The 7,723-nt window shown below is 39.4% G+C and overlaps 1 pseudogene; it reads right to left on the reverse strand.

Moving 5' to 3' along the window:
- Positions 1–1,680: 1,680 nt before the first annotated feature.
- Positions 1,681–3,604, reverse strand: LOC123233552 (annotated as a pseudogene).
- Positions 3,605–7,723: the final 4,119 nt, after the last annotated feature.

Here is a 7,723-nt window from a genome sequence, read left to right on the forward strand (position 1 = left end):
AGAATTTTCTCTTTTCTGTTTGTTTTTTTGGGTTGTTTTTTTTTTGAGAATTGATTAATACACCTCATAGCTTAGCCATGCATCCCAGGGTGATTCTAGTGTTGGTCAATACCCTCCTGAGAGGGGATTGTATAATTATCTTAAAATCCAAAGTTTAAGATCTTTTAAAGTCATTTTAGGAAAAGAAAATCGCCAACACCCCAAACCAAGAAAGTGGATCTTCTGGAGAAGATTCCATAAGGATGCCTACAGAAATCACACACTACACCAAGAGATCCAGAGTGAATTTTGGGATGAACTGAATTGAAGGAGGTTGAACCTATCATTTATTCTGATTGTAAATTCTTATGCCAAGAGAGTTAGTGGGCAGAGAAAAAGTTTGATAAACTGAGGCAAGAATGGATTTCACTCTCTGCTCTTCTCTTCTATGTTTGTTGTTGGCTAGACTTCCCTGTGAGAGTGTCTAGGGAGCCTTAATGCTGGCCACAGAATAGCAAACTAAATAGAGTGCAAGGAAAGTAACATTTCTCTCCAATTTTTCCATCTTTTCCCCCTGTTATTTTTGATTTAATAAAATTATTCATTTATGTCTAGTCTCATAAATTTCACTCTTACAAATGCAAACCAGGCTTGAAATTAGGAGACCTGATAGAATTCTGGCTTTGTCAGGTTAGGAACTAACTGTGTGATCTTGAATTTTTCTGGACTTCAGTTTCTTTCTCTTTAAAATGATGGTGTATATTAGCAGAATTGAAGTTCCTTGAGGGGAGGGTTTTGCTTCACTTTCATCTCTATATCTGTGGCCCACAAGAGGTACTTGATAAATTTGTATTGGCTTGTGTTGGATTGCAGAATAAAGAACACATATATCAACCATAAACCAAGAGAACATTCCAGTTTATTTTGAAAGTTTTTTTTATCTACTACAGAATTTCTGATGGCCAAATATTATTATTATTAACCTTTGCTTATAAAGACGTGACCTAACAATAAGAGCACCAGAATATCTTAGTAAGAAGGCTGTTTTTCTTCTACTTTTCCTCTGTGAGCTTCAATTTTCTCATCTATTAAATGAAGGGGAAGAAATGATAAGAGGATTACCAAAGTTTCCTTCTATTTCTGACAATCTATGTTCAATATTCAAAAGACCCTTTGAGATTTAATATTTTATGTTCCAAGATCCCTTCTTGCTCTGACAAAATTTGTTCCTACTTCTCTGCAGGATTCCATGCTATTTTAATTCATATTAGAAAGATTATCTAGTGTAAAGGAAGTTTAGAGTCCAATTATAGAGCCAAGGAATGGGTTATATAGTAATAGTACAACGTGTGAAGGCTCTTAATCAGCACAGTGTGGTGGAAAGAGTTTTCACAGTACATGGAAGCACCTGTGATCAAGTCATGGCTCTGCTATTTGTGAAAGTCCAATAGGTTCTTAGGCTTTTAAAAAAATTCCAAAATTGCTTTTATTTAGTTGAAAGTAGTCCTAAAGAAACTGTGATATCGGGCCTTTGTACAAAAGATTTCAAAAAGGAAAAAGCATAGGGCAAAGAATATATACCCTTGTGTTCCATCCTAGGGAGAAAAAAAAGACTGGCGAAGAACATCCAAGGGCAATTCTTCAGGGGATGTTCGATATAGAGAATGTGTCCATCTGTCTGTCTCTAGTTTCTTTCAGAGTTCACAATTTGGGGACAGGAGTACTCAGTCTTCCCACTCTCCCCCACAACCTGAAGTGGTAGCACTTAAAGTGGAACCAAAGCTGGAAGATGCCATTGGTAAACTGACAGCTGGAGCCTTAGCAGTATGAATGCACCTACTCCCGGTTGACAGTCTTGAACATAATGTCCTCATAGGGAGATCTGGCATCGAAATATAGAACAGAAAAGTCTTTTTTGTCCTGGCATGCCTCCTGGAAGTACTCAGGTGTAGACTGCTCGTCAGTCAGGTCTGAGTAAAAGATGTTAAACTTGAAGCCTTGCACAATCTTTGGCAGGGGTGTTGTCAAAGTCACAGTGGGTTCGGTTGTATTTGTTTCTCTCAAAACCTGTGAAGACACAGTTAAAGAAGCAAGGCTTATGGAGATAGTATTTGCCTGCCCACAGATGGATCTTGCTGGTGAGGAGCTCAAAGCACTGAACTGACGTTTGTCTGTTCCCATTCCCTCCATGGTCTGGTGAAGAAGACATCTTCCGTGTTCTCACCGGCAAATCTTGATATCTTTAGCTGTTGCTGAGAGAGTAGGAGGCTCTGAAGATCCTCTTCTGATTCTACCCCATGGGCGTTAAAGGGCAGCTGATGGGAGGTGAGCTACCTGGGGCTGTACTTGCCAGCATTATAGTCATCTATGCTTTGCTGGATCAAGTCATCCTGCATTAGCATGGCTTCCCTGTCCACCCCCCTTCCCCTCTTCCCCTCTGATTCAGCGTTGGCATCTTTTTCAACTTCAGGCTCCTCTGAGGTACTTGATATGAAGGCCCAGTTGGTTCTGACCTGAGTCTTCAGGCTCTGATGTCTTGTTAGAAGATGCCTCTTTCTTGAGGATGAGGAACAGGTGCTCACTCTTAGCCCCTTGCTCTTGTTTCAACATCTACAATTTTTGCTGTAGTACCTCCTGATGATGCTCATGGAGTCTGGCTCTGGCCATGTGTGCCTTGAGTTGCTCTACCAGTAGCCAATGTCCAGGTTGAGTTCCCCCTCAGAGGATCTTGTCCTCAAGGTCCTGGAAGATCACCTGGAGCTCAATGTAGGTCTTCCTTTTGAATATCAATTGTACATCAGAATAGAGGCATTTATTCCTTTTCAATGCCCTCCTGGTTCCCTTCTAGATGCCTCAAGTTTGTGGAGTTTAGAGCTCTCATCTTTTGTAGTGATGGTCACATCTCTCCAGAAATCTACATTCTTGCCCTCCAGCAGTTCTTCCATGTCTGATACTGTGAGGCCATTGAGGAAGGCATAGGGCCCATGCATCTCCACAGCCAGGTCATTATCTCCTGCACTGATATACTTGGCCAGGAGGTCAGTGGGCTTGGCCCATCCATTCTTAATAAAGTTTGGCTTTTAGAAGGTGAAAGTTGTATTCTTGTTCTTTGAAATGCTCTTTTTCCTTTTCCCTCTTTAGCTTCCCTCTCTCAGTCCAAGCATAGTCTCTTTGCTTCACCTTCTGTAATTCAAGTTGATTGTGTTTCCGGATCTTGTGTTTCTCTCTTAGTTCTTTCTCTTCCAGGTGGATGATCCTTTTCTTCCCTAGTGCCTTGTTCCATATGAATGTTCCCAGCAGATTATTGCCTTCAAAGGGGCTGTCAGTATTAGTGTAGCCCTTACACTCCTCACTCCAGCTCATCTTTTCTCTTTTCTTCCCTCCTTTGGCCTTCTTCTTTGCTAGTTTCCCGGGAACATTTCTCCTCAGGTGTGTCAAAGACCTTTTGCAATTTCTCTTGATTCTTTTTCTCTTCTGTTAGCCTTTCTTGCTCCTGAATGTTCAAGATGTCCAGGGCCTCTTGAGGGTTCTGAGAGCTGAGATACAGAAGACACCAAGGAAGTGCATGATCTGGTATTGTGATGTCTCCTCCTGCAACTCCTCCTGAGACTCCTCCTTGGCTCATTCACAGAATCTGTCTGGGAAGACTACCCATATCAGGGCTGTGACTTCCTTGGGTTTCTATGATCTCTTTCAGGTATCTTGTATTTCTTTGATTTCCTCCTAAGTTGGTTTTTCTTGGAGTCTGGTCCCATTCTCTGCTCCTGGTTCCACTGCTATGGAGGCCTCTTCTTCCCCTCAATGTTCTTGCATATCCGTTGTCCATCATTGGAGTTCCTACTCCTGCTCTTGCTCTGCCACTGCTTTTGACACCTATGCCAACCCAGGTATAAATAATAACCCCTGGTTCTTGGGCTTTGGAGAATGTTTCCTCTTACTGAGGTGCAGTTTAAAAAAACCCAAACACTACAAAATGATAGTGATTGGACAGCCCTAAACTGGTTTCTAATTGTTTAAGATTGTCTACAATTTAAAGATTTAAATTTTGTCTAAAATTAAAGGCCTCTATCTTTGTCATCAATTTTATTTCTCCTTCATCACTTTTGGTGGGGGAGGAAGAAACCTAACTTTCCCACCCATATTACAGAGAATATGGGTCCTGGGAGCTTGTTTTTTTTTTTTGTTTTTTTTTTCCTGATGTGCTAATCTAGGGGAACTCCCTGCCACCCAATTTCTCTGCCACCAGGTAGAATAAATATGTCAATCTCCAATGAGACGGTAATGAGTTTTTCCTTTTCTAGCAGTAGCTTCATAAGATAGCATTAAGCTATTGGGTTTCCCTGGATGGAAGAAGTAACTTGTCTTGAGAATTGCAGGAAGTAAGGGCATTTTTGTAGGCAGATTCACTACTGAGTTCTAGAGAACTTTAGAGAAATTTACATGCCAATTTCCTGGAAGTCTGTACTTCACTGAAAAATTGAATGCATTTCTTAAAAAGGGGTTTTTTGGTGAAAGTATGAAGAGATCATACCCAGAATCATGTTACCTTCTCAGATACAAATGTGGTGGCCTCAATTCTGTGATTAATTTTCCCAAGTTTAATTATTACTTCAGACAGAGCATCCCAGGCATTTAAATAGAGGACCTTCCTGGACTAAAGATCTTCCTTTCTGGAGAACTGTGTCAGGAAGGGGATACATCAGGGATCATAAATTCTCCTTTGCCTTTTTAACACTTTATGGGCTCCCAGGCAGCCCCAACAATAGGATAGGGAGTGACTCTTAACAGCTCATTAAGGTTGTTTTTACCAAATGCTAATAATAAAAAGCAACCCTAAAAGCCTGTCTCATTTTTATTCAGAATGCCCTACTGCCGAATATAAAAAGATGCCATAAAATGGAAATGCCAGAGAAAGCCACTAGATGCAGTTATTTGCTGAAGCCACATTAAGATTTCCACATTAACTTGTAATCTCGGAGGTAATAATAGATGTATTTGGCAATTGGGTAGCTGTTGGGGAGAATAGAAATTCTCTACACACAGCTTGAAAAAAGCTGTTGTGTCTTTAGAATGTAGATAATACATACATTGAATATCATGTGCATATGATTGTAGCAGGCAGAAAAACTAAGCAAAGCGTAGCTTTATATGTCTATAACAGAGAAACAATATCATGGACATGTTAAAATTTTTATTTCCTGTCTGTTCCTAACATTATTAGTAAATGAGGAAAAGATTCTTTGTAGAAAAATGAATTCATTTCTCCACTCAGCTTCCTGATCCGGGTCTTTAAGACCACACTGCTCTATGTAGCTTAATATTAACCTCCAGTATTAAAACAGGTTTGGGAACAGTGCTGGGGGAGGGTAGGTATTGGGGGAATGCGAATCCAAAAACATCTAGGAACTGAAAAGAAGTTATGAAATTATTATATGAATTAGAAATGTTCTATTTCATCTATACTTATATATGTACCTCAAACCTATATCTATGACCATATGAGTTATAAGAAAATTTTCTATAAACTTTGAAGTGCCATATAAATATCAGTGGTTATTATTATTATTATTTTGAATGATGAAGTCAAATATGCCCCCAATCCTAGATATAGGATTATGAGAAAGATGAATATTTTTTCTTAAACTACTTCTCTCTCTCTCTCAGTATCTGTAACCCTATCCATATGGGAAATGGCATCATTTCTCATTCACATAAATATTTATATCACTTCTGCTTTAATTTCCAGATATTATTTAACTACGTTGTTTCCATTCATAATCCTTTTGGAATACTGCCCTTTTTAGATCAACATTAGCTATCTCTGAAAAGTTGGCTTTATAATTTTCTTTCTTTTTATCTGGAAGTTGTTCCAATGAGGAAAATATAGGAATCTGGGGTAGAAGAGTAAGCTTATGTTTCTGAACAGCCAGGCATCCTGACAAGAGATGTCATGTACTGTAATTGAAAACATTCTTATACTCTTCTGGGTCTTTGCTGTTGTTATTAATAGGCGAGCAAAACTTTTTAATATTATACCACCCCTTCCCAAGATCTCCAGAATGCCATATCACAAATTAGTATATGAAGACTGTACCTCTTCATTCTTGTTTTGGATATCCCCTGAATTTGGTAGATAGTCTCATTTTCTTTAGATTAAGGCTGATATGGAAAATAGATACGTTCATAGCTCACTAGGGTCCATTTGCCCAAGCTATGCCACATGTATGTCTGAAGTGATTTATGATTCTCTCCACAACCTTGGCCTTTTCAAGGAAGAAGATGGTGAAGTTATAGATAATTAGAATTGACTCTTTAAATTATAAGTGCAATATGGCTGAAAGGGGTGTGTGTGTGTGTGTGTGTGTGTGTGTGTAGGGAGACAGATCTCCGAATAGTTCTCTGGATTCCTTCCTAGTTACCAGTTTTTTAAAATGTGTTCCTAAAGTTCTTTAGTGAAATACTTCTGGAAGTCACATTAATGACAAATCCTAGATAAGCAACATCTTTATGAGAATCCTTCCAGTTCTGCAAAGACAGATGTGTCTCCGAACTTTACCTTTAACCACCAGATGGCCAAGTTGTGATTCCCTGCCACCCACTACCTCCCAAAGGAAAGGAAGGGATTAGTTTCCTTGAGATCCCTGGTCCATTGCCCTGCTTGGTACTGGCACTAGCACTGGGGTTAAATAAATGGTGAATGGCCTTTAGTTTGGAAAAACTGCTGAGTCCCACCATATGGGCTGCTCCCGGCCCCCGAATATGCTTTATTGGCATGGCTTAGAGGTTTACAAGCAATCTTCTTGAAGTTTTAATGGTGGCTTGGATGATTTATCCTATTTGGAGAGTCACTGCTATAAGGAGACACCCAGTTCCTGGGCTTTTGCTTTCGTTTATTATCAAAACCTTTAATCTTTCCCACAATGCGGCCTCCATCTCCCATAAATAACCCCATTATGGCCACACAAAGAACATATAACCACTCTCATATAAGTTTGGACTTTTCAAGTCATACTTTTTGGAAACAGTTTAACTAAAAACCAGAGCATTTTAGAAGGATGGGAAGTAGGGAGAGGATGGAAATGGTCTGAAGAGATATTTCTGACTTCCAGCTATTACAGGTAAATTGATGGACTTAAGGAAGATAGCCTTGGAAAGGTTACAGTTTCTAATCTTTTCCTCACCAGAATGGTTTTGAGTCTATGTTTTTAATATGCTGGGATCTCCTTTCATTGCCCTGATCTTACTCAGCGGGAGAGGAGCTGACAGTAACACCAATGTGTTTAAAACAGATAAATTACTCAAGATTTCAATTTTAGGGTGTCCCTTCCTAGGTCTCAACATAACCCCCAGAAGAAGGAGAGACCATACCAGTATACACTATGCTAGATTTCTGATGTTCACAGATGAATAATTTTAGAGCTGGCAAAATTTTGACACATTTAATCCCTTGTCTTCATATTATGATGAAGAAAGTGGAGTCCAGAGAGAGAAAAGTACTTGCCTAAGGAGTACATAGATATAGGCCATAGAATAGTAGAAAGGAACTTTCGAGAACATCATCTGGATCATAGATCTAGAGCTAGATGGGACCTCAGAGGCTTTCTAGTTCATCCTCCTCTCCCATTGTACAGATGAGGAAAATGAGAACCTGAAATTAAGCAACTTACCCATCATATACATAGTAAACATTATAGACAGGATCTGAATCCAAATCCTTTGACTCCAAAGCCAATGATCTTTCCAT

The sequence above is a fragment of the Gracilinanus agilis genome, chromosome 2, assembly GCF_016433145.1.
Source record: "Gracilinanus agilis isolate LMUSP501 chromosome 2, AgileGrace, whole genome shotgun sequence".
Classification (NCBI taxonomy): Eukaryota; Metazoa; Chordata; class Mammalia; order Didelphimorphia; family Didelphidae; genus Gracilinanus; species Gracilinanus agilis.